At 48.2% G+C, this 24,142-nt stretch overlaps 1 protein-coding gene across 4 annotated transcripts in view; it reads left to right on the top strand.

Moving 5' to 3' along the window:
• The window catches only part of St6gal1 (ST6 beta-galactoside alpha-2,6-sialyltransferase 1), a 139,952-nt gene that overhangs the window by 50,458 nt on the left and 65,352 nt on the right, over nt 1-24,142 (top strand). The window contains exons 3-5 of one of the 4 annotated variants that reach the window (XM_075967773.1): nt 481-660; nt 2,774-2,950; nt 4,010-4,157. The exons of 2 other annotated variants lie outside the window; for them this stretch is intronic. The gene's annotated coding sequence lies outside the window, so the exon portion shown is untranslated. The remainder of the gene's footprint in view (nt 1-480; nt 661-2,773; nt 2,951-4,009; nt 4,158-24,142) is intronic. One more of the 4 variants, XM_075967780.1, reaches the window with a different exon arrangement.

The raw sequence follows: 24,142 nt of genomic DNA, 5'->3' as shown, positions 1-24,142 counted from the left end.
ACTGAGGCCACTGTGGCTCACAGGCGAGATTGTCATCTGCCTGTTTCATTTACTGGAATACGTCATGTCTTGTTCCCTTGAGTAAGGAGGAAACTGGGGGATTAGTTGCTCTGATTCATATGTGAGAGTGAAGATCCGAACAGACGGCATTTGGGTGGGGGGGTCCATCTTCACACTGGAAGTCATTTCTGCATTTGAACCGTGGATGCGATGCTTGTGGCAGAGATGGAATGCTGGCATCTGGTCCTCAGGAGCCTCCATTAATGTTAATAATGATGCCTGTGGTGGTTTGAATAAGAACGGCCCCCATAGGCCCATATGTTTGAATGCTTGGGCCATAGTGGAACTGTTTGGGAAGGCTTAGGAGGTGTTGCCTTGGAGGAGGTTTGTCACTGGGGTGTGTGGACTTTGAACTTTCAAAAACGTACTCCAGGCCAAGTCTTGCATTCTCTCTTTCTCTGCCTGCTGCCTGTGGATCAGATGTGAGCTCTCAGCTACTGCTTCAGCACCATGCCTGCCGGGCAGCTGCCATGCCTGCCGGGCAGCTGCCATGCCTGCCGGGCAGCTGCCATGCCTACTGGGCTACTGCCAAACCTACTGGGCTGCTGCCATGCCTGCATGCTCCTCACCCAGATGACTGTGGATTCACCCTCTGAAACTGTAAGAACCTCCCACTTAAATGCTTCCTTCTTGAAGATGTCTTGGCCACAGTGTCTCCTCATGGCAAGAGAACAGTAACTAAGACAGTGTCCAGCTATTGAGGAACATGTGCCTGCCACTGGGCTCTGTAGTAAAGATAAAGAGAGCTAAGGTGTGGACTGCCCTTCAGGAGTGGTGACAGCTGAGAGGAGGAAGGAGAATGGACCAGTTTGTCTGGGAACCAAAGTCACGGTTCTCAGGACCTCATCTGAGTGCCCATCTCTGTTTACACAAATTCAAGGCATCTAGCGTATAGATCCTGCTGCAGCTGTGAAAGGAGTCCGCTTGTGGGTGTACTTCACGAGTTTGAGACAGGCTCACTTAACCTCGCAGCGCAGTGAGTTACCGAGTAACTCCCTCCTCGCTTTCTGAGTACCTGGGGTTGTAAGCATATGCATGTGGCCCTTCTAGGTTCCCATTCTAGTTAAAGTGATGTGCATATGATTAGGATAGTTGAGTTTGGGCTTGGTGGCACACCCTTGAAATCTCAGTTCAGGAGGCTAGTTCAAGAAGGTAATGAGTTCAAGGCCAGCCTGGGTTACACAGTTAGACCCTGTATATATATATTTGTGTGTGTGTGTGTGTGTGTGTGTGTGTGTGTGTGTGTGTGTGTGTGTGAGAGAGAGAGAGAGAGAGAGAGAGAGAGAGAGAGAGAGAGAGAGAGAGATATTTAAGCAATATGTCAGTAATGAGAAAAGAAAGACATGGTAGGCAAATTTCCAAAATATGTTTAGATCAGAAATAATACTTTCTGATCCATTGCTATGGACTCCACACCTTTTCTGGGTTTCCTGTAAAATCATTAAGCATTGAAATGGCCACTGTAAGCTAGGAGCACTGTGGGTCAGGATGACCAGGAGCATTGGATCAGGATGACCAAGAGCACTGTAGGTCAGGATAACTGGGAGCACTATGGGTCAGGATGACCAGGAGCACTGTAGGTCAGGATGACCGGGAGCACTGTAGGTCAGGATGACCGGGAGCACTGTAGGTCAGGATGACCAGGAGCACTGAGGGTCAGGATGACCAGGAGCACTGAGGGTCAGGATGACCAGGAGCACTGTGGGTCAGGATGACCAGGAGCACTGTAGGTCAGGATGACTAGGAGCACTGTGGGTCAGGATGATCAGGAGTATTCTGGGTCAGGATGACCTGGAGCACTGTGGGTCAGGATGACCAGGAGCACTATAGGTCAGGATGACTTGAATACAAGGTCAAAAAGAAGAGTTTAGATCCCATGTTTGGCAAAATACAGTGAGGGGTGAGGAGAGAGAGGAGGGTTAATCACGTGCTCATTCTAGTGTGTAGGGTGTCAAATGCAAAGGGCTTCGGTCTTTTCACCATCACCCTAGGAAGTGGGTGCACTTACATTTTCAGGAGTTGTTGAGCACCCCCAAGACCGCATAACTATTAAGTAGTAACCTCAGTTTAAACTCAGGAAATCAGAGAATCACTTGTATAGCCTGTGGAGAAAAACAGCCACCTGGTCAAGAACTCCCCAAGGGTCTTTATATCACCAACACAGGCATCCCCCCCCCCCCCCCCCCGCCAAGACTTCCAGGACTTCAGTCTGCCTGCTCTGTTTGATAGACTGACCTGGGCCTGGAAATTTCCCAAGTTGAACTTCCAGTGGATGGCCCAGAGCTGCTTTCTCTGGCTCCTCATTTTCCACTGAAAGCGGGGCCACCCTTATCATTGGGGAGTCCCAATCTTGAAGTCATTCTGACTGTCTAGTTTGTGACCACATGCTTTCAAAGCACATCTAATGTACATCCACTCCTTACCAGCTGCACCGCAGACAGCCTAGTCTAAGCCACGAGTGCTGTAGTGCATCTTCCTGTCCCTGCCACATGGTGACTTACTTGAGTCGTTCTGGTGGCATTAGGTCAGAGAGGGCTCCGCCTGTGCTTACCACCCTGCTATGACCACAGGATGCCCTCGATATTCTGCTCCTTGTCCTCACCATTGAGCGGGCACCTCCCGACTCCTCTGGCTTTGTGTTCTCCATCACCTTCCATCCCTTTTACCAGACACACTCTCGGGGCTTTACACACACCTTTCCTCTCTGTTTCAGGTGCTCTGCTTCAGACAATCTACGTCTTTCCCTGCGTCAGCTATCCCTTTTGCACTGAGGCACTTCTGACTTGTTTTGTGTCTCCCACTACTGAACTACAACGTTGTCAGGGCAGTGGCTGTCATATTATTTATTCTGTGTTCTAGTCTAAGCACTAAGAATCGTGCCTAGCACATAGTAAGTAGTTAATATGTATAAAGTGTGTGTGTGTGTGGTGTGTGCATATGTGTGTGTATGTAGTATGTATGCTAGTATTGTGTATGTCTCTGTGTGTGGTATGTATGTGTGGCATGTGGTGTGTGTGTATGTGTGTGCACTCGTGTGTTTTGTGTATATGCATGTAATGTGGGTGTGGTGTGTGTGCGAAAATGTGTATGTATGTGTGTTTAAAAATGAGTAAATATAGAACATAACATTTCTGTATGGGTTTCCAGTTTGGACATTTTTAGAGGACTCTGTGGGCAATGCCAGAGCTCTGAATATAGGAATCTTCATGAAAGAGGTGGAGTGAAGTAAGCATTTCTGGGTCAACAGGTTGCTGGTCAGCATGGATGCAGTGGTGGAGGAAGAGCTGGTCAGCGTGGATGCAGTGGTGGGCGGGAGCTGGTCAGCATGGATGCAGTGGTGGAGGAAGAGCTGGTCAGCGTGGATGCAGTGGTGGGTGGGAGCTGGTCAGCGTGGATGCAGTGGTGGGTGGAAGCTGTTCAGCATGGATGCAGTGGTGGGTGGGAGCTGGTCAGCGTGGATGCAGTGGTGGGCGGGAGCTGGTCAGCGTGGATGCAGTGGTAGGTTGGAGCTGTTCAGCATGGATGCAGTGGTGGGCGGGATCTGGTCAGCGTGGATGCAGTGGTGGGCGGGAGCTGGTCAGCGTGGATGCAGTGGTGGCAGGGAGCTGGTCAGCGTGGATGCAGTGGTGGCAGGGAGCTGGTCAGCATGGATGCAGTGGTGGGCGGGAGCTGGTCAGCGTGGATGCAGTGGTGGGCGGGAGCTGGTCATCATGGAGACAGTGGCAGGGAAGGGAAATGTGGAGGATGCCCCAAAAGAATTGGAAGGAGTCGGAAGATGGCCCATCAAGGCTTGACTGAAGTAAGACATGGAAGGGGGTGGTCTCTAGATTTTGCTATTAGGGAAGTAATCTCAGTGGAACGATATGAGTTAACTTCAATTATTTGTGGGAAATGGGGAAGTGTGAACAATTTAGGACACCCTGCCACAGAAAAGACATCTTTTCTTTAGCTTTGAGGAAGTCAGTGGGGAGGAGCATCCCATAAACAGATGACATGTTGACTGACTTCTGCAATATCAGCCAATTGTGCCTGGAAATTTGCTCCACGTTGAATGGTTGCTGCTCTGGTCAAGGCCGCATCACCGTGCTTGTCATAAGGTAAGTCCGCAAGGAAAGGTGTTGAGTCCACTAAACACTGTAGACGTAGAAGCAGGCCACTGTATGAGCACTAACCAAACGTGTCTAATGGGAGGAATGGCTCTAGGTGTTTTAGCATCGTACCTCTTGATGCCTTGAGTATCCATATGTGACTTTGTTAGCTTCCTTTGTACTGCACAGTGGTTATGATTTTCCCAGATAAATCTCCAGGCAGCTCACTTGCATGACTAGAATAATGTTTTATCCTTCATGAATGCGCAAGAATGTTACAGTCGATGTGGAGAAGCCAAGGGGATGAGAGTTTCCCAAACGTGGTGGGGTGACCTCGGGACTCAGGTCAGAGGCTGGCATCAAACCAGCTCCATCTTGCAACAAGTTGAGCCACTCCTCTGAAAGGTAGACTTGAATGATCTCAGGTAATTTGTTTGTGGTTTGATGAAAAGAATAGTGGGAGGAAAGGACGGGGGTGAGGGGGGGAATTGAAAGAAACCATGACTTGCAAAACACATGAGACTCTCAGCCCCCTGCCCCTTTAAGGAAGCAACGTGCTGAGGATGCAGGATCTAGTTCCCCATTGGGAGCAGATGATGCAGCTTTGGCAGACATCCTGCAGGAAAGCAGAACTGTTCAGCTTCTCTTTGAATCCCGTCGTCTCTGAAAAGAGACACATTATCAGACTGCATGAGAAAGAGTGAGAGAAAGGAAAGATCGGAACCAAACCACAGGGTGATTATGCGTCTTGTGTCTCCAGACCTGGGCTAGGCACACGCGCAGCTTGCAGCCATCCTTGCGGGGGGGGGGGGGGGGGAGTTAGGGTGTCAGTGTTCGCAGCGGCCTCCTCAAGGTACGTGACAAACAGTAGGGACATGCCATGAGGAAAGAAGATGGAAGAGCGAATCTAAGAGACGTAGGTGCTAAAAGCCAGCTGATTCCCTAGCAGCTAGCACAATGCCTCATCCTTAAGAGAAGCTTGAGAAATAGTTATTGATTGAAGGGATTATTAGGTCCTGGAGAAAACTGCTGGGATTTTATTATTTGTTCATTTATTTATTTATTTAATTTATTTATTTATTTATTAAGGATTTCTGCCTCCTCCCCGCCACCGCCTCCCATTTCCCTCCCCCTCCCCCATCAAGTCCCCCTCCCTCATCTGCTCGAAGAGCAATCAGGGTTCCCTGACCTGTGGGAAGCCCAAGGACCGCCCACCTCTATCCAGGTCTAGTAAGGTGAGCATCCAAACTGCCTAGGCTCCCCCAAAGCCAGTACGTGCAGTAGGATCAAAAACCCACTGCGATTGTTCTTGAGTTCTCATGTTCATTTATTTTTGCTGAAGTATAGTGGAAGTACTCCGGGTCTTGTGGGGAGTGGAAGAATAAGGGGGAGAAGAGGATACATTTTTCAAAAGAAAATTATAAACGAGTAATATCAAGCAGAGCGTTAAGAGGATCTATGTCTAGTGCACAGCATGTGGCAGTGTCCAATACCAATCAGTATCACCAATACTGGTAACTCTGAGGTTTACATAAATGTATGCCCACTGACTTTCCTCGCAGCCGGACGGGATACTGAGAGTTGAGCGATGGGAAGTGCTACAGCCTTTCTCTGGTTAAAATATCTTTTTATAGGTCCGGGGTGGTGGCACAAACCTTTAATCCCAGCACTCGGCAGGTAGAGGCAGGCAGATCTCTGTAAGTTCTAGGTCACTCTCATCTACATGGTGAGTTCCAGGGCAGCCAGGGTTATGTAGAAAGACCCTGTCTCCAAAAGCAAACAAACAAACAAAAACAACAACAAAACCATGAACCTCAGAGAAATTTGCATGAAGTCCCATAACCTATTCTTCACAGATAATGCCAGCTATCCCAAACCACTTTTTTCCTCTCCCCTCCTCCCCCCAACAGGGTTTCTCTGAGTAGCCCAAGTTGTCCTAGAACTCACTTTGTAGAGCAGGCTGGCCTCAAACTCAGAGATTCGCTTGCCCCTGCCTCAGGAGTGCTGAAATTAAAGGCGTGCACCACCACCACCTCCCATCTCCCACCAACCCAACCACTTTTTAAACACAGAAACCTAGAGAAACTTTATGTTTCAAGATGGTGCTGACTTGGAATATATTTCAGTGTTAGGGATTGTAGGTTCACTTGCTAGGCAACCACTCTACTACTGAGCTAACCTTGGGTTCCTTATGTAGCCCAGACTGGTTTGGTACCCAAGATCTTCCTGACTCAGCCTCCTGAGTGCTATAATTACAGGTATGTGACATGATGCTTTGTGTTTAAAAGGTTCTTCTATGAGACACTATCGTCTCTGTGTAGTAACTCAAGGCACACTTTTTTGTTTTGTTTTGTTTTGGTTTTTTGAGACAGGGTTTCTTTGTGTAGCAGTCCTGGCTGTCCCAGGACTTGCTTTGTAGACCAGGTTGGCCTTGAACTCATTGAGAACTGCCTGCCTCTGCCTTCTGAGTGCTGGGGTTAAAGGCGTGCGCCACCACTGCATGGCTCACGCACATTTTTACCTACAAGATGGAAGATGTGGACTGGGAGATGGTTTTATTTGTTTCTAAATGTAGCCCATGAGTAGCTTAAAGGGTACACATGAAGATACTGCATTCCCTCACCTTTAACCAGTGACTTCGATGAATGTATAGGAGGTGTCTTGATCACATTCCGGGTGATGCAAAGCCGGGAGGACTTAGCACACGCTATGTATGGCGGGGTCCACATTCTCTGTTTATGTAGGCTGGAAGAACTATGGGAAGAAAGGAGACACTGAGGTGGATGCGACGGTCTGTCTGTGGGCTCAGTGAGTCACTTTTCTCCTGCTCTCATCAAACACTGTGGCTGAAGGAACTTACACAAGGGAGGGTTTATTTGACTTACAGCTCCAAAGGTGTACAAGTCCGTCATGGCAGCTAGTGACAGGCATGGCAACAGAAACAGGATGTTGAGAGCTCTCAGTTTGAATGGCAAACATGAAGCAGGACGAGCATGTTGGAGATGACGTTGGAGCCTTTAAACTCTCAAAACCACCTCTAGCGACATACTTCCTCCAACAAAGCCACACTACCTAAACCTCTCCAAACATGAGATGGAGGGGGGCGGGGGGAGGGAGGGTGGTGTTTCTCATTCAAAGCACCACAGGCTCCAGCCACCAACAGCCAAGAGAGACAAAGGGGGCGATTTGGCTGAAGAGCAGGTCTTGGAAGAAAAACCAGTGAGTCTGAGATACTAAAATGAGATTCCTTCAAGTGAACCCAATGAAAATTTGTCAGAAACTTAACAGTTGGCAGGAAAGGTGCTAGCATCCTTTCTGTACTCCGTCATACCTGGGGACCGTGTTTGGTCCTTAAAGACAGGTGTAAACCAATGGGACAAGGCCAGAGGAGATCAAGGAGTTCAGAAACTATGAGGAACACTGCCTTAAAAAGCATTCATTTCCATCCGGAGGGCAGAGTTAGAACCAACATTGGGAGCTGAAGTCTCCTTTCTTCCCATAGTTCTTCCAGCCTAAGTACACAGAGGATGTGGACCCAGCATACATAGCATGTGCTAAGTCCTCCCGGCTTTCCATTGCCCGGAATGTGATCAAGACACCTCCTATACATTCATCTAAGTCACCAGGGAGGAGTTCAGACTCGTGCCGGTAAAATGCGTTTCATAAGTGGATGTGGTTTAGAGGCTGTCATTATTCTAGGCATTAAGTTGGAGTAAGCTGCACCCTTCCTTCCTTCCTTCCTTCCTTCCTTCCTTCCTTCCTTCCTTCCTTCCTTCCTTCCTTCCTTCCTCCCTCCCTCCCTCCCTTCCTTCTTTCCTTTCTTCTTCTTTTTTTTCCAGTTGAATGGAACTGTGTTTACTGCTTGAACGATGGCCAGAATGTCTTCTATAGTCTTTTCTAACCACCGTTGTAATAATGCCCTCTCTCAGAGTGTCCATGGTCTCAGTTGCTGCGTGCAATCCAGGAAGGGACTGCTGGCAGGCAGGGTGGTGGTGGTTTAGTGGTGGGGAAGAGGGAGGGAGGAGGAGGGAGGAGTCATGACATAGTGCAGAAGGTGTGAGATGTAGAACTAGTGATCCAAATCTACACGCATTGGTCTTGCTTTCAGCATAGCCTAGCACACCACGCTTTCAGCATAGAGAACTGACTGATTTGAGTATAGCAAAGCACCCATGAGTTAGTTTTTAGTATTTGAAAACACCAGCTAACTCTTGGGCATTTGCCTTTGAGTGTCTCCTCCCAGGGAACCTCAGGGATGCTCAGCACCTTCTGGGTGTCTGTCGGTCAGCACTATTTTAGCCATGTCCAGGCCTAGTCTCCACTATATCATAGGAAACCATTGTAGGAATGGCCTGTCTTCAGTGTGCTCTAGGTATAGGGCTGGGTCTCAGTTATGCATTAATTGCATGGTCTTAAGGGATTAAAGAGTCTAACTTCTATTTATATAAAACTCCACGGGCTTTGTTTTTACCCTGTAGGTTCTGTAAGATAGAAAGAGATAGACACCTTGGAAGAATAGCAAGGACATGTTCACCAATCAGTGGCAGTGATGGTTGACTGACATCAGACCTTACTTCCAGCATGTAGCTACCTGCTGGGGATGAGTTCCCTGTGTTGAGCATTGCTGGAGATGAGTTGAGGTTTGACAGAAGGGTCTTGTTTTTCAAACTATTACAACCCTTTCCATGCGATATCTCTCCTGATTTCCTCTTTTGAAGAAAATGTGGACAATCATAACATGTTCCCCTGTATCTGGAGGGTTGTCAGCCATGGATTCAATCAACTCTGGACAGAGAATATTTGGAATAAAATTTCTGTCTGTATTGACAGTATGCAGTCTGATGACTGTTTATACTGCACATACACCGTGTTAGGTATTATTAACCATCACCTAGCCATAACTTTATAGTATGTGGGAAGATGTATATGATGGTATGTAAGCACGTCATTGTATATAAGGGACTGAGTATCTGTAAGTTTTGGTGTCGGAGGGTGCTGGGACCTAATCCTCTAAGGATGTCCCCCGAGGGATGACTGTATGAGCCAGATTCTGGCCTTATTCCGAAGCAGCTAGCTTTGATATTTGTTCCAGTGATTTTTAGGAAGTGTGGTTGATTTGCTGGTGGGCAACTCACTTGTTAACATTTATTCCAGGTGTTCAGAAGCCACATCATGGGACGCAGCCTAGGCTGAGAAGTGCACTAAGTGCCTGAGCCTCTAAGAAGACTCAGGAGATTCCTCCTTTCTGAAAATCCACGCTTGGTCAAGTAGATGAACAGAGAGACTGTGGGAGAAGTGCGCATCCTGGCTTAACCTAGGATGTGTGAGGATACAGGGCAGGGGCTCCTCACCCAGGATGTGTGAGCAAACAGGGCAGGGGCTCCTCACCCAGGATGTGTGAGCAAACAGGGCAGGGGCTCCTCACCCAAGATGTGTGAGCAAACAGGGCAGGGGCTCCTCACCCAGCATGTGTGAGCAAACAGGGCAGCCTCCTCACCCAGGATGTGTGAGCAAACAGGGCAGCCTCCTCACCCAGGATGTGTGAGGATACAGACCAGGGGCTCCTCACCCAGATGTGTGAGGATACAGACCAGGGGCTCCTCACCCAGGATGTGTGAGGATACAGACCAGAGGCTCCTCACCCAGATGTGTGAGGATACAGACCAGGGGCTCTTCACCCAGGATGTGTGAGGATACAGGGGCTCCTCACCCAGGATATGTGAGGATACAGACCAGGGGCTCCTCACCCAGGATGTGTGAGGATATAGGTCAGGGGCTCCTCACCCAGGATGTGTGAGGATACAGAGCAGGGGCTCCTCATACAGGGAATGGTCTCTGAATTTCCCCGTATGCAACAAACTATAGGCAAAGACCCACTGATTCTTTTCACATAACAAGTCAAAAGGCACTTACAGCTCTTTTTTGTGTGTGTGTGTGTGTATGTGTGGGGGGTCTATATAGTCTTTCAGTTGCTTCATCAAAGGGATCATTTCCTTCATCTTTCAGTACTCATGGATAAATATAATCTGTAATTTTTGAAGCATGGCCCGCTCGGGTGATGGCTTTGCCCCATACTGAGCATGGATGTCAGCTGTTCCCGACATCCCATGATGGTCCTTATCCAGTCATCATGCTTCCTTCACGCCCATAACTCCTGTGCTGTATCTGGAGCTATTGGACGTGTAGACATTCGGGAGCACACTTGACTCTGCTTGCCTTCTTTCATAGTTATGTTTATGTTCCTCTGATAAAATATCCTGTCCAAAAAATGCTTAAGGGAGGATGTGTGTATTTTAGCTTAAAGTTCCAGAGGGGATGTGCTCCATCCTGGTGGGGAAGGCATAGCAGCAGGGTCATCTGACCCACCCATCAGGTGGCGTTGGCAGTCCTGAGAGGGAGAGAGGGATAGAAGAAGGAGGGAGGGGGACAGGGAATGAGCACATAGACAGTAGGACCTGGCTGGAAACCTCAAAGCCTATGCCCATTGCCATACTTCTTCCAGCCAGACTCCAGCCTCTCAAGGTCCCACAACATCCCATATAGCACCAACTGGGGACCAACTGTTCTAACCCAAAGGCCGATGGGGGACATCTCATGTAGAAACCATAACAGTATTCTATAACAGCGGCTGGAGTAGGCTTCCTCTCTCAGTCCTTCTCAAAGGTAACAGGACTGCAGTCCTTGGGGATGCCCATGCTTTAGGTGATTTGAGAGCTTCTGGGTACCATCCCAGCACTTCCCATCTCCAGCACTTCCCAACTTACACCCATGATGTTGTGGGTCCTACTTCCCCACCACCCCACTCCCCAGAAAAGAGTCAAACTGAATCTTCAAACTGCCGTGGCACCTGAGACTAGTTTCAGTATTTGACTAAAAATGTCTTTAAAAGTTCTAAACATAGGACATGACCATAGTTAAAATAAGCTGTTAGCAATTTTGAGGCGGGGGGGACTCTTTAGGGGACTACCAAGGCACAGTGGATATGGTCCCCTTGACACTCAGAAGCTAGTGTCATGGCTCCCACAAATCTGTTCCTGCCCCCCACTGCAGCCCATCTTCTTGGGTCTTCCTGGGGTAACAGTGCTGCATCCTCACAGAGAGGATAGCATCCCCGGGTTCTGAGAGCTGGACCTCGCTGTGAGCTGGCTCTCTCACTTGAGACGGATGCCCCACTGTCCAGCTGGGGTAGAGGTTGCCTTCACAGGCACTTGATCTTCCTTAGGGAAGACTCCCAGGAACAGTTCACAAAGGAATCGGCAGCTCGGATGCCTTGGAAATTCTGTGGTCACCGACTGGGCTTTGGTTGGAACACATCTTTTGTGGATCTCTTTTGTGAACAGCCAAGCTGATTCAATTACAAAGGGGTCATAATAATCCATAATAATGGGATTGAAATTTAAAGAAATTTTTATTTTTTTTACTCCCCCTCCCACTTTTAATCCTAGCTCTGTTACCTGTACTTTTTTCAGTCTAAATGGAGTCTAAATTTTCTGTCTTCTCAAGCATATCAGCAGAATTGAAGGGAAGGCCTTCAACAGACTGTGAGAACAACAGCAGCACAGTTTTACAAAATCGTAGACCCCATTCTGTGGGTACCACAGACTGGGGATGGTCTGTGCATCTTAGACAGCTCAACTGGGTGTGTGGGATGGAGGAAGGGTGGATATGGGAGCAGGGAAGTAGATATCGTAATTAAGGGAGCCATTTTAGGGGTTGGCAAGAGACTTGACTTTAGAGGGGTTCCCAGGTCCAAGGAGATGTCCCCAGCTTGTTCCTTGGGCAGCAGAGGAGAGGGTGCCTGAACTGGTCTTGTCCCATAGCCACACTGATGAATATCTTGCATATCACCATAGAATCTTCATCTGGCGATGGATGGAGATAGAGACAGAGACCCACACTGGAGCACCGGACTGAGCTCCCAAGGTCCAAATGAGGAGCAGAAGGAGGGAGAACACGAGCAAGGAAGTCAGGACTGTGAGGGGTGCATCCATCCACTGAGATGGTGGGACTGATCTATTGGGAGCTCACCAAGGCCAGCTGGACTGGGACTGAAAAAGCATGGGATAAAACCTGACTCTCTGAATGTAGCAGACAATGAGGGCTGATGAGAAGCCAAGGACAATGGCACTTGGTTTTGATTCTACTGCATGGACTGGCTTTGTGGGAGCCTGGTTTGTTTAGATGCTCACCTTCCTAGACCTGGATGGAGGGGGGAGGAACTTGGACTTCCTACGGGGCAGGGAACCCTGACTGCTCTTAGGACTGGAGAGGGAAGGGGAGGGGAAGTTGGGGGAGGGGGAAGGAATTGGGAGGTGGGAGGAGGTGGAAGTTTTTAATAAATAAATAAATAAGAAGAGAGAGAGAAAAAAGAAGATAAAGGACATCTGAGCTACCTCAAAGGCCCGCTCTTCACCTTGTAGCATGCCAAGGAGAGGGCTAGGGTTGAGAATGAGAAGTGACTCTTCTGCCATTCTCCTGCCTGGCCTTTGGGGAATCACTCACTGTCTGTGAGCTTCTGTTTCCTCAGAGGTAGAATAATTTGCCTGTAGGTTTCTAATAAAGTGCCCAGCAGAGTCCTTTGTGTAAATGCTCCCTGCAACAATGGTAATGGTCCCATAATGCTAAGGACATAACGATGGTGGCTGATCCTCTGCTCCCCTGGGTAGACCGAGCTGTGTCACCAAAGCCCGTCGGCATGCCTCTTCTCATCTGCATCTTTCTATGTGGTCCTCTGTGACTGTCCCCACTCACTCTTGACTCTAATTCTAGAGGCTGAGGGTAGCTGCCCCACCCCAACCTCTACCTATTTTTAGTTTAGCTTTTTTTTTTTTTTAAATTTTCTTCTATTTTGAAACAGGGTTTTGCTGTGCAGCCCAGGCTGGCTTTGAAATAAACCCGTTGCCCCAGCAATGAGTAGCTTGAGTGTTGGGGGGGGAGGGGGTTCCAGGTGGTGCCACACCTGGCAGGAACAGGATGTTTTGAGACAGGCACTCCTACACTCACCAGTTTCTCTGTGAAAATAGCTGAGGTTTACACAGATGTCACAGGTGGCTTTCAAGCTTACCACATACATCCCCGAGTGGGGTGTGGGGTGAGCTGGGAGAGGCCAGAGCAGCACAGGCAGAGAAGCCATAGCTTCCCATCCACAGAGAGGACCTGCGTCCAGACGCCGCTCACCATACAATTCCCACCGAGCAGCCACTGTATCCCCACACGCTGGGCAAATGCTGTGGATTCTGGGCTTGCTCAGACCTTTGCATCGTCTCGTTTGTCTGGGGGTGTGGCCTAGAGTCCTCCGAGTTGTCCGGTTGTGGCCCTCCTCAATCCTCTGGGCTGACCACTCCGTCACAAGCACTACCTACCAATACTGCCATTTTGCTGTGAGGCTGTTTCTCCTGGAGCTCCTTCAGGCCCGCCTCCTCAGGAACTGTGTCAGGGTTCGAAGGGCTTCTGCTTGCAGCACCGACTGTGTTGAGGGGAGGGCAGGCAGGAAGGAGGAGACATATTCCTGAGGAAATTCGTTTCTGGAGGATGCTGGAGGATGCAAAGCATCAAAAGTAGTGTGATCCCGCAAGCGACACTTCTTAATCCTGCCCAGAGTCCTTTGCGGTTTACCACGCACCGCGTGTATAGACCCACATTCAAGGAATAAGGGCTCATGACCCTTGGTTTCGTTGATGACAGGGCTGTGCCTCGAACATAGCATTAGGTTGAAAGTTGGTAGCCGCGGTAGAGAGCTGGGGCATTGCCTTCTGAGTTTTGCTCTAATTTTCTTTCTGTTTTCCTTCACGGCTCTCTTAGTGGTAGCCTGGTGCACAGGCTGATTTGTGTGCCAACTTGACACACACTCATTAGAGAGGAGGAAGCCTCAGTTGAAGAAAGAAATGTCTTCATGAGATGCAGCTGCAAGGCATTCTCTCAATTAGTGACCAACAGTGTGGGGGGGGGCGGTGGCAGGGGGAGGGTTGGGGGGACAGTCCATGGCGGGTGGTGGCATCCCTGGACTGGTGGTCCTGGGTTCTATAAGAAGGCAGGCTGAGCAAGTCATGGGAGCAAGCCAGAAGCAGCACCCCTCCATGGCCTCTGCATCAGCTCCTGCCTCCAGGATCCTACCCTGCTTGGGTTCCTGTCCTGCCTGCCTCTAAAGATGGACTGTAATTTGGAAGTGTCAGCTAGACAAACCCTTTCCTCCTCAACTTGCTTTTTGGTCATGATGTGTGGTCACAGCAAGGGAAACTTGAAGTAGGACACCTGGGTCTGGAAAGGAGAACCCTTCACCCCGTGCTGCCGTGGTGACTAAGGCCTGCACGTGTGCCCAAAATGCCGAGCTGGTCACGCTGCCGACAAGCAGGAGGGAGAAACAGCGAGGGAGCTCACACCGAGGCTGTCACTCTCTCCCAACCAGTGCTATCTGATGGCAACAGCAAGCCACAGATGTCAGCTCTTCCTTGTTTCCAAATTGGAAGAGCATCATAAAAAGTAAGAAACGGCAGGAAAAAGTAACGTAGGTGATGTTTTACTCAAACATGTTCGGAATATTACTCTATCAAGAGATCAGTGTAAATATCTGCTGGGCATTTTAGATTTTTTTCTTTCCACGTGAAATGCAGGAATTTGGGTGAGAAAATTTCCTCCGCTAGCATGTCTGTTTGAATAGCCACATGGGGCCAGGACTACAGCATTGTAAGTTCTCCGCATTTGACATGGATTATTGCATATACCTCAGCACCATGTGCAGAACCGAATTACCTAGTCGCTTAGGGAGGGAAGCCTGGTGAGGCAAGGTCAGCTGCTGTCAGTCACAAAGTGAAGCTGAAAAGGGCCAAAGGCGGCCATTGTTTTCCCTCTCTTCAGACTGCAAATCATGGAGGTTTGATCTGGGTCCAGAAGAACAAGGAGGGCAGGACAGGGGAAGCAAGCAGAGGCCATGGTGTCACCATACTGTCTCTGAGGGCTAAAGTTGCTGGTGATCCTATAGTGTACAAGAGGGAGGAAGCCCATTGGTGAAGCAGGGGTAGCCAGCTACCCAGCTGCCCTTCAACCTATTGTTGGCAGGGCAGAAGACACAAGGGGAGCCATTGCCGTCAAGGTCAGGTGACAATGATAAAGGAGACCTTTGACTAGTCACGACTCCTCTCTAAGGGACCTGGGCCCTCAGGACAGCTTTCCTTTTAGATGACCTGCAAGGCCGTAACAGTTCAGCCGTGCCAGGCCAGGCTGTTGCTCATGCTGAATTCCCATTGCAACCTGTGAGTTCTGACTACGGACCCTCCAGAAGAGGCCCACAGAGTCCTTTCAAGGAAGATCACATCAGGTTTGTCGAGAGACAGATTAGGAGGGCACTTGCCATTCTGTGGGTGACCACTGTGGTTCTGCTTTGGTTCCTACACATTTCAATGCTAAATTGTAAGGCAAAGGTAGACTTTGGAATCCTGACACCCGATGCACTGTTGTCAAGTCGTTATAGTGTTCCCCTGCCCCTACTGACCACTGGCAGAAACGCATCTAATGACATTATACTTTTACTCTTGATGAAAAGTTCATTTTGTTGTTTCTTCATTTGTCATAAACTTTTCCCAGTCATGTAGTGCCTGTAATAATAGGCTAGCAACTTCCTAGGATGACTTTGAATTCTGTATTATAATTTGCTTCTTTCTGTAGATAAATATTAAGGGTGCTTCGGTATTTGATAGCACATTTGATGGTGTGGTAGGCAACCACCCACTCAACATCCCCTTTGACCTTCAAACCGTATCTTATAATTAACACACAGCCTTTGTATTTAGCACCTCGAGAGTGCTCAGTGTTTTTAGGCGTTAGTGGGGGTGTATCTTATGCTTTCTACTTCTGTGTGACGCTCAGGGGCCCCAGTTTTGCTAGTTTATTAGCCCTGGGTATGAAAATTTATTCCGAGTTATGTTCAGTTTTGGTGAAGATACATTTTGCCTTTGGGTGTCCTTTCCCACAAGCCTCGTACTGAATCACTTGACTAGCTGAAAGCTGGGACAGCTGAGGCCACAACCAGCTGGGGAATTACCTTTTCACTAGAACACTGATTAGACACCCTCGCTCTGCAGACTGGCCATAAGGGTCTTCGGGCCGGCAATAGCATGTGTCTAAGAGCTCCCCAGAAAGAGGGAGGAGCTTCATTCCTAATGGTATATAGCTGTAGGAAAGGGGTGACCTGTCTATTTCTCTAGCCCTGTTGCATAAGGCTGTGACTTAGGCTCTGGAGGCAGAGATGCATGTCCTCGGATAGGTTATTTACTCTGTTTTTTTTTTTTTTTATCTCATCCCCCCTCCCAAATAGAGAAAAGAGCAGGTATGGTAGCTCACGCCTCTGATGCTAGAACTTGGATGCCGACGCGTTAAATTTGAGGTCAGTCTGGAATGTATGAGAAGATCGTGTCTCAAAATAAACTAGAGATGACAGCCGTGGCTCTGTATACAGTCTTTCTGTGAGGATTATACTATTATAAGGAAAGCCCTAGCACAGTGTTCAGTACTCGCGGGTACAGGTTTGCCTCTCCTCTGACACTTTGCGGAGACTGCCCTTGGACTGCCTTCTGCAAGGGAAATTGTGGTACTCGTGTTCTAGGAGGTGTGTGAGTGACGTCACATACTCAGAGCGCCTCATGCCACGTCCTTCATGCCCAGGGCATGCAGGTACAACACCAAAAGAACACTCGTTCTCGGTTTTATGTTGTTCTTTATAAAAAGATGTTCCCACCTTACACAGTGTAAGTGGCGATCATGTTGATTTTGGTGGTATTTGTTTCTGTGGACTTTTTTTTTTTGAGTCCACATTGTAGGTGTATCCCACAAATCAAAATGGGTAGCAGATCAAGGTTTTTTTCTTTTTTATCTTTTAACCAAGTCTCATTGAGGTAACCAATGCAAAATTTCATAGACAGAGCATTTTACTTGCTATGTTCCTTAGTTTAGTGACTCTCTCTGCAGGCAGCTTCCAAAGGAACTCTCAGGCTTATGGAAAAGCTCAGGAACACTTATCAAAGATGTCTACAGGAGAAGGGAAAAGTCATATTCTCAAAGAAGCATAGAGAAATGACCAAAGAGGCTTCTATGCCTTCCCCATCTGCCCGGCAGCTCCTTCTTCACATCTGGGCTGAGCTGTGCATCCTCAAGAGCATTCCCAAGAACATCTAGACCTGGTTGTAGCCCCTCCAAATGTAGACCACGTTGCAGTGGTAAGTTTCTCCCTCTTTGCTCTTCTCCCCTGGGAGCTGAGCCACTGGGGGATACTGTAATGTTTGGGGTAGGCGCTTGGTCATGAGTATTTGTTGGCTTTGCTGATGAACTTGGAAGTATCTGTTTGAGATGCTGGAAGTGGGGTAATCGTGACAAGTGGCTCTGCAAAGGAAGGTTAGGGCTAGGTAAGTAGCAATATCCGTTCACACTATGAAAAAGTAAAAGCAGTAATTATGCCCAGAAATGCCAAGGACTTTCCCCTTGCCCAGATGGCCTTGTCCTCTGTGAATCATTAGCTAATCATTATTCCAGCTCATTCACAAGCTTGAGTAGCTCCTTGCTCTCAGCACCCACCTCAGCCACCTCTCTCTATAAATGTCCTTTGCCAGGGAAAGTTCTGGGTGAGTCTGTCTCTGTTTTGTGGCTCAAAGCTGACTTGGGACATTTCATAAAAGGTAAGACCGTTTCCTTCTTTGGCCTTCATGCTATGCAGAGCCTAGACAGGCTGTGAAGATCAAGACAGTTCTCTCTTATAGCCGGCACTAGGTAGCACAGGCATGTGATGGCTAATCTTGATGGTCAGTTGGGTTGGATGAAGACACACCTAGGGATTTGTGAAGTGCTTGTCTGGGGTTTCCCTCTGTTCCAGAGACTGACCAAGAGGGCTCAGTCTGACCAGTAAGTTCATCCCTTGATGGATTCATAAATGACGGCATTGGAGGGAAGTGGTGAAAGATACAGACAGGTAGAGCCTGGTTGGAGGAAGTACTTGACCATGGCTATGTCCTTGGAGCTATTTCTTGCCCTGGTCCCTACCCATACTCCCCTTCTGTTTTCTGCTCTTCTTAGACATGAAAAGCAAACTCTGTCATATATCCTGTCACCATGGCTTTCTGACCACATGGGGCCATGTGATCATGGACTGAAACCTTGAGCCAAAGGAAATCCTCCTTCTTGAGTTGTTTCTCTTAGGGTTCTGGTCACAGCAAAGAGAAAAGGGACCAACTCTGGAGCCACCTCAAATTTGTGTTCTGTTTATACATCAGTTGGGGATAATCTGTTTCTGTTTAGCTGTCTAGACTTACCAAAACTATTTTTATTTATTTATTTTTCAGAACTATTTATTAAGAAGTCTTTTTTTTTCTTTCTCCATGGAACTCCATTGGTTCCTGTAAATGAATATAGGTGTGAGGTCTTCTTTCTAGATCTGTTATTTTTTTTAATTAATTTATTTATTTTTGGCTTTTAAAGACAGGGTTTTTCTGTGTAGCTCTGGAACTCACTCTGCAGACCAGGCTGGCCTCAAACTCACAGAGATCCTCCTGCCTCTGCCTCCCAAGTGCTGGCATTAAAGGCGTGCGCCACCACTGCCCGACTAGAATCTGTTCTTTTGTGGGTCTGTTACTCTTCTTTTCTGCATGGTTATGGTAGGTTTCACGAGAAGTCCGATAAAACCCTTCCACGGTTCTCTGAAGACTGCCACTTTGGATTTTAAAATGCTTTTGTCTTAGTTTAGAATTGGCTTATTGATTTCTACCAATGAGGAGCTGGGATTTTGGTGAGAGTGTACTGAAGCTGATTGTTTGATTGAGAGTGTACTGAAGCTGCTGACCAAAGTAGTAAGCTGGAAACAGAAGCAGCTGTGTTCTCCACATGGGTTTATGCTCTTGAGAAGGCAGGAAAGTCTCTAGATCTGCAGCTGCCAAGCCAGAGACACAAGAGAGTTCAAGGTGCAGCGATGGCCTATATCGGGTCTGAGAACTGGCGGTGATGATGGTGTCTCTCCACCAAAGGCTGGAAGGCAGAAAACCCAGAAAGAGATGATGTTTCAGGCAAGAAAAACCCTCAGCGGCCCAGCCCAAGGCCTGAGGAATTACATTCTGCTAATGGGCCGATCAGTCTTTTCACTCTGTGTAAGCCTTTGACTGACTGGGTGAGGCCCTCTTTCCGGGGAAGGGAAATTCTCTGTGCTCTAACTACTGATATAAATAGTAATCTCATCCAAACCCTACAGACATGTCCAGACTAATGTTTGTTTGGATATCTGGGCACATGTGGAGTGGTTAAGCTGATATAAAACTAACCCTCACAACCAATAGGAGAGCAAACTGTTTTAAAAACCAAATCTTCAAAACCACGAACATAAATATATACTCATTTATTTTTCATAATGACCCCCAGGATGTTGTGTAGTTTTCAGGAAGAAGATATCCATCTTTCATTAAACCGCTTCTTCAGATTGAGATTCCAGAATTGTACATGGCTCTTGCGCAGCTCAAAGTGCAATGGAAACTATATTTGCCAAGCATCTGTGAACTGACACTTTTAAGGACTTATATGCAGAGTCTTTAGAAGGATGACTGTCAGGCTGAGCAGTGGTGGTGCACGCCTTTAGTCTCAGCACTTGGGAGGCAGAGGCAGGAGGATCCCTGTGTTTGAGGCCAGCCTGGCCTACAGAGCAAATTCCAGGACAACCAGGGCTAAACAGAGAAACCCTGTCTCAAAAACAAACAAACAAACAAACAAACAAACAAACAAACAAAACCCAACAACAACTAGAACAAATGAAGGTTAATTGTCAGCCTTCTGAGTACCAGTGAAGAGTAGGTGCATCTTTGCAGGGTGTAATACGTAATTTTTGAAGTGTTCTTTACACCCGTATGCTGTTTTATTATTGTCAAAACATTTTCTTCCTTTGGTCCTGACAAGGGCTCTTGGGAGACAGAGGGACTGCTTTCAAGCAGAAAAATGACACTAAGGGTGTGATCTAGGAGTGACTTAGCAAGGAGCAACATCAGCCTTATGACCCAGAACATTTCCTGAGAGAAGGCCCTCCTCCTGTACCAAAGCCGCTCTCCATGGAGATGACTCCGACTGTTACTGAGCACAAGGGCTTCATCTTGGTGGAGACTCTTCAGCTTGGGCCTTCACAGACGATGCTGGCAGGAGAGAAGGAGGTAGTGGAGAGGGAAAGTACAGTCAAGGGTTATCTATTAAGTCCTAGAAAAGGGAGGGAAGCCAGGGACACCGTTGGCCTGCTGGGCAGTGAGTCAGGCAGGGACAAATGCTTTTATGTGGTGAACAGAGCTGCAAGTGATGTCAAGTGTCGCATGCACCCCAGGGCTTAGCCATTAGGTACGGAAACCTTAGCTATCCGGGGGTTTGTGCTACCCGGGGGGACCCGTGCTTATTTTATTTCTCTGCTTTTGAGAAATTTATTAGTAGCACTTTCAAAATGGTTCAAAGCTAAAAGAGAAGAGACTGATTTTTCTCCTTTACACCTTCTACCACTCTCCTCCTCTTCCCTCCAGTAGTCCGGGTAGTCACGTGGACACAGACATAGGCGAGCTGCAAGTCCTACAAACTTTTGTACTTTAATTTCCACAAACAATAAGCAACACGGTTGGTTATTAGAACATTTTTTTTGTTGTTGTTGTTTTATTTTGTTTTTTTTTTTTTTGAGACAGGTTCTTTCTGTGTAACCCTGGCTGTCCTGGAGCTCACTCTGTAGACCAAGCTGGCTTCAAACTCATATAAATTCACCTGCCCCTGCCTCCCAAGTGCTGGGAGAAGAGCGTGCTCCACTACAACCAACAAAAGCTTTGTTTTTAAAGACATACACAGTAAAAGTATCTGTGAATGGAATAACTCATGAGCTTTGTTTAAAAATACTCTAGATGACTCAGAAGTAGACAGGACTGCACACAAGAATGGCCGTGAGTTGCTCATTGACTTTGGTCCATGGGAGTTCTCTAAGGATCATCCATACATCGCCATCTTTTTCATTATCTACTGGAGACAAAGTTCCAATGAAACACTGCTTGTCCTTACATCTGATGAATTCTGATATTTAATCATATAGCTTCTTTTTTAAAAAAAAAAATAAAACCGGTCATTATACTATAACTTCGACTCTGAGATCAGGTGTATCAGGATGGTGTGGCCATGTACTCCAGCTTAACTTTCAAACAGTAAAACGATACATGTTTTGGAAAATGCTAGTGTAGGCATAGAGACAAAAGTTCATGGACTAGGCAATTCCATCCACCGTAAAGTGACCATGGGCTGTGTACCGTGGGCTTTACAGAACCACCCACACTGTAAAGTGACCCTGGGCTGTGTACCGTGGGCTGTACAGAACCACCCACACTGTAAAGTGACCGTGGACTGTATACTGTGGGCTGTACAGACCACCCACACTGTAAAGTGACCATGGACTGTGTACCGTGGGCTGTACAGAACCACCCACACTGTAAAGTGACCGTGGACTGTGTACCGTGGGCTGTACAGAACCACCCACACTGTAAAGTGACCATGGGCTGTGTACCGTGGGCTGAGCAGAACAACCGACACTGTAAAGTGTCTATGGGTTGTGTAATGTGGGCTGTACAGAACCACCCACACTGTAAAGTGACCGTGGACTGTATACTGTGGGCTGTACAGAACCACCCACACTGTAAAGTGATTGTGGGCTGTGGAAGTATTGGGGCAGGAGGGTCACTTTCTCTGGGAAAGTCTTAGAAGCGCCCTGCCGGGAAGAGAGACACATGAAAAGCTGATGAGAAGATAGCCATTTGAGCTCAGCGAGGAGGGAAGCAGGTAGCTTGACCTTAGTTTAGCATGGTGGAAAGCGAGGGTTAAGAGAGTGACCTTAGGGAATGATGGCACAAACAAAAGGAGCAAAAGTCCCGTTAAGTCCATGAGACAACTTAAAGATTTAGATGTGTTTTTCCCTCTCTGTTTAGGGTTTTGGGGTAAATGGAGAAATGACCCTGCCCCACTGGACTTTAAAGGTCACAGTCAGTTACGTGTATATAGAGTGTTGTCTGTGTGTCAACTTAGAGCAGACAGCTCAGACCCCAAGGAGGACCATGCCAAACCACAGATCTCTTGATCTGCCTTATATAATTGCCCTCCTTCCCTCTGCCATGGGACTTTTCAGAAGATCCACACAGATAAACAAAGTGGGCTTTTTCAAAACAAAAGTCACTTTCACTTTCAGCAAACTGGAGGAAGTGAGAATGAAGGACTCTGCCTGCTCTTGCCCCTTTGTCCACACAGGGCTCCCTCTTTTGCAGGGTCAACTGTGGCGACCTCTGAGACCCTGAGGATATATACCCGGGGTACTTTTCTAGGTCCTTTCTGATGATTAGACAATAACTTATCTAATATTCCCCCCCTAGAAACTCTGGGAAGTATTACTACCATCCTTATTTGTAGTTTATAGAAACTAAACTTTGTAGAAGTAGTTGCCTTGCCTGAGGTCACAGAGCCTTCAGTTAGCAGAGCTGGGATTCAGGTAGCCTAACTCGGCAGTCTCTTCCCCACTGGTACGCGTCTTCACTAGATGCCTAGTCCGTAAGTATAAAGGTGGTTAAGAAAGTTGAGGGAGCTGATGCTCTCCTCAGGCCGACAGCTGTGAATTCAGGGACACTTCCCTGGCGTCTGTGGCTGCAGGGTGATCTGCACAGCAATTCGACGATGAAAAAGACAAGAAGAAACTGGGAGCTTTGGCCTTCTGCCATAGCTGCTTAAAAATCAGTCACATGAGAAACGCCGGAAACAACAGACAGAATGGGGTCCTGGAGTCAGAAGGTGAACTGATGACAACCCCATCTCCAAGAATCACACCATGGGAGGCTGGACTTCAGTGACACCATCACTTTTAGCTCTGGGGACCTGGAAAAGAAGCCCCTGGAAACCAGCAAGTGTTGAGGACAGCCTGAGAAAAGAGACGGTGAAGAAAGCTTGCTAACATAACCTCTGCATGGAGTCAGAGAGGTCCTAGGCACTCTAGAGATGGGCATGGAGTCAGAGAGGTCCTGGGCACTCTAGGGATGGGCATGGAGTCAGAGAGGTCCTGGGCACTCTAGGGATGGGCATGGAGTCAGAGAGGTCCTAGGCACTCTAGAGATGGGCATGGAGTCAGAGAGGTCCTGGGCACTCTAGGGATGGGCATGGAGTCAGAGAGGTCCTGGGCACTCTAGGGATGGGCATGGAGTCAGAGAGGTCCTGGGCACTCTAGGGATGGGCATGGAGTCAGAGAGGTCCTAGGCACTCTAGAGATGGGCATGGAGTCAGAGAGGTCCTGGGCACTCTAGGGATGGGCATGGAGTCAGAGAGGTCCTGAGAACTCTAGGGATGGGCATGGAGTCAGAGAGGTCCTCGGCACTCTGGGGACAAACATGGAGTCAGAGAGGTCCTAGGCACTCTGGAGACAAACATGGAGTCAGAGAGGTCCTAGGCACTCTGGAGACAAACATGGAGTCAGAGAGGTCCTAGGCACTCTGGAGACAAACATGGAGTCAGAGAGGTCCTAGGCACTCTAAGGATGGGCATGGATGCAGAGAGGTCCTGGGCACTCTAGAGATGGGCATGGATGCAGAGAGGTCCTGGGCACTCTGGGGACAAACATGGAGTCAGAGAGGTCCTAGGCACTCTAAGGATGGGCATGGATGCAGAGAGGTCCTGGGCACTCTAGGGATGGGCATGGAGTCAGAGAGGTCCTCGGCACTCTGGAGACAAACATGGAGTCAGAGAGGTCCTGGACACTCTGGGGACAAACATGGAGTCAGAGAGGTCCTGGGCACTCTGGAGACAAACATGGAGTCAGAGAGGTCCTCGGCACTCTGGGGACGGGCATGGAGTCAGAGAGGTCCTGGGCACTCTGGGGACAAACATGGAATCAGAGAGGTCCTGGGCACTCTGGGGACAAACATGGAGTCAGAGAGGTCCTAGGCACTCTAAGGATGGGCATGGAGTCAGAGAGATCCTGGGCACTCTAG

The sequence above is a fragment of the Microtus pennsylvanicus genome, chromosome 1, assembly GCF_037038515.1.
Source record: "Microtus pennsylvanicus isolate mMicPen1 chromosome 1, mMicPen1.hap1, whole genome shotgun sequence".
Lineage (NCBI taxonomy): Eukaryota > Metazoa > Chordata > Mammalia > Rodentia > Cricetidae > Microtus > Microtus pennsylvanicus.
The sequence above is the reverse complement of the archived record's forward strand: the minus strand, read 5'-3'. Positions and strand labels throughout refer to the sequence as shown.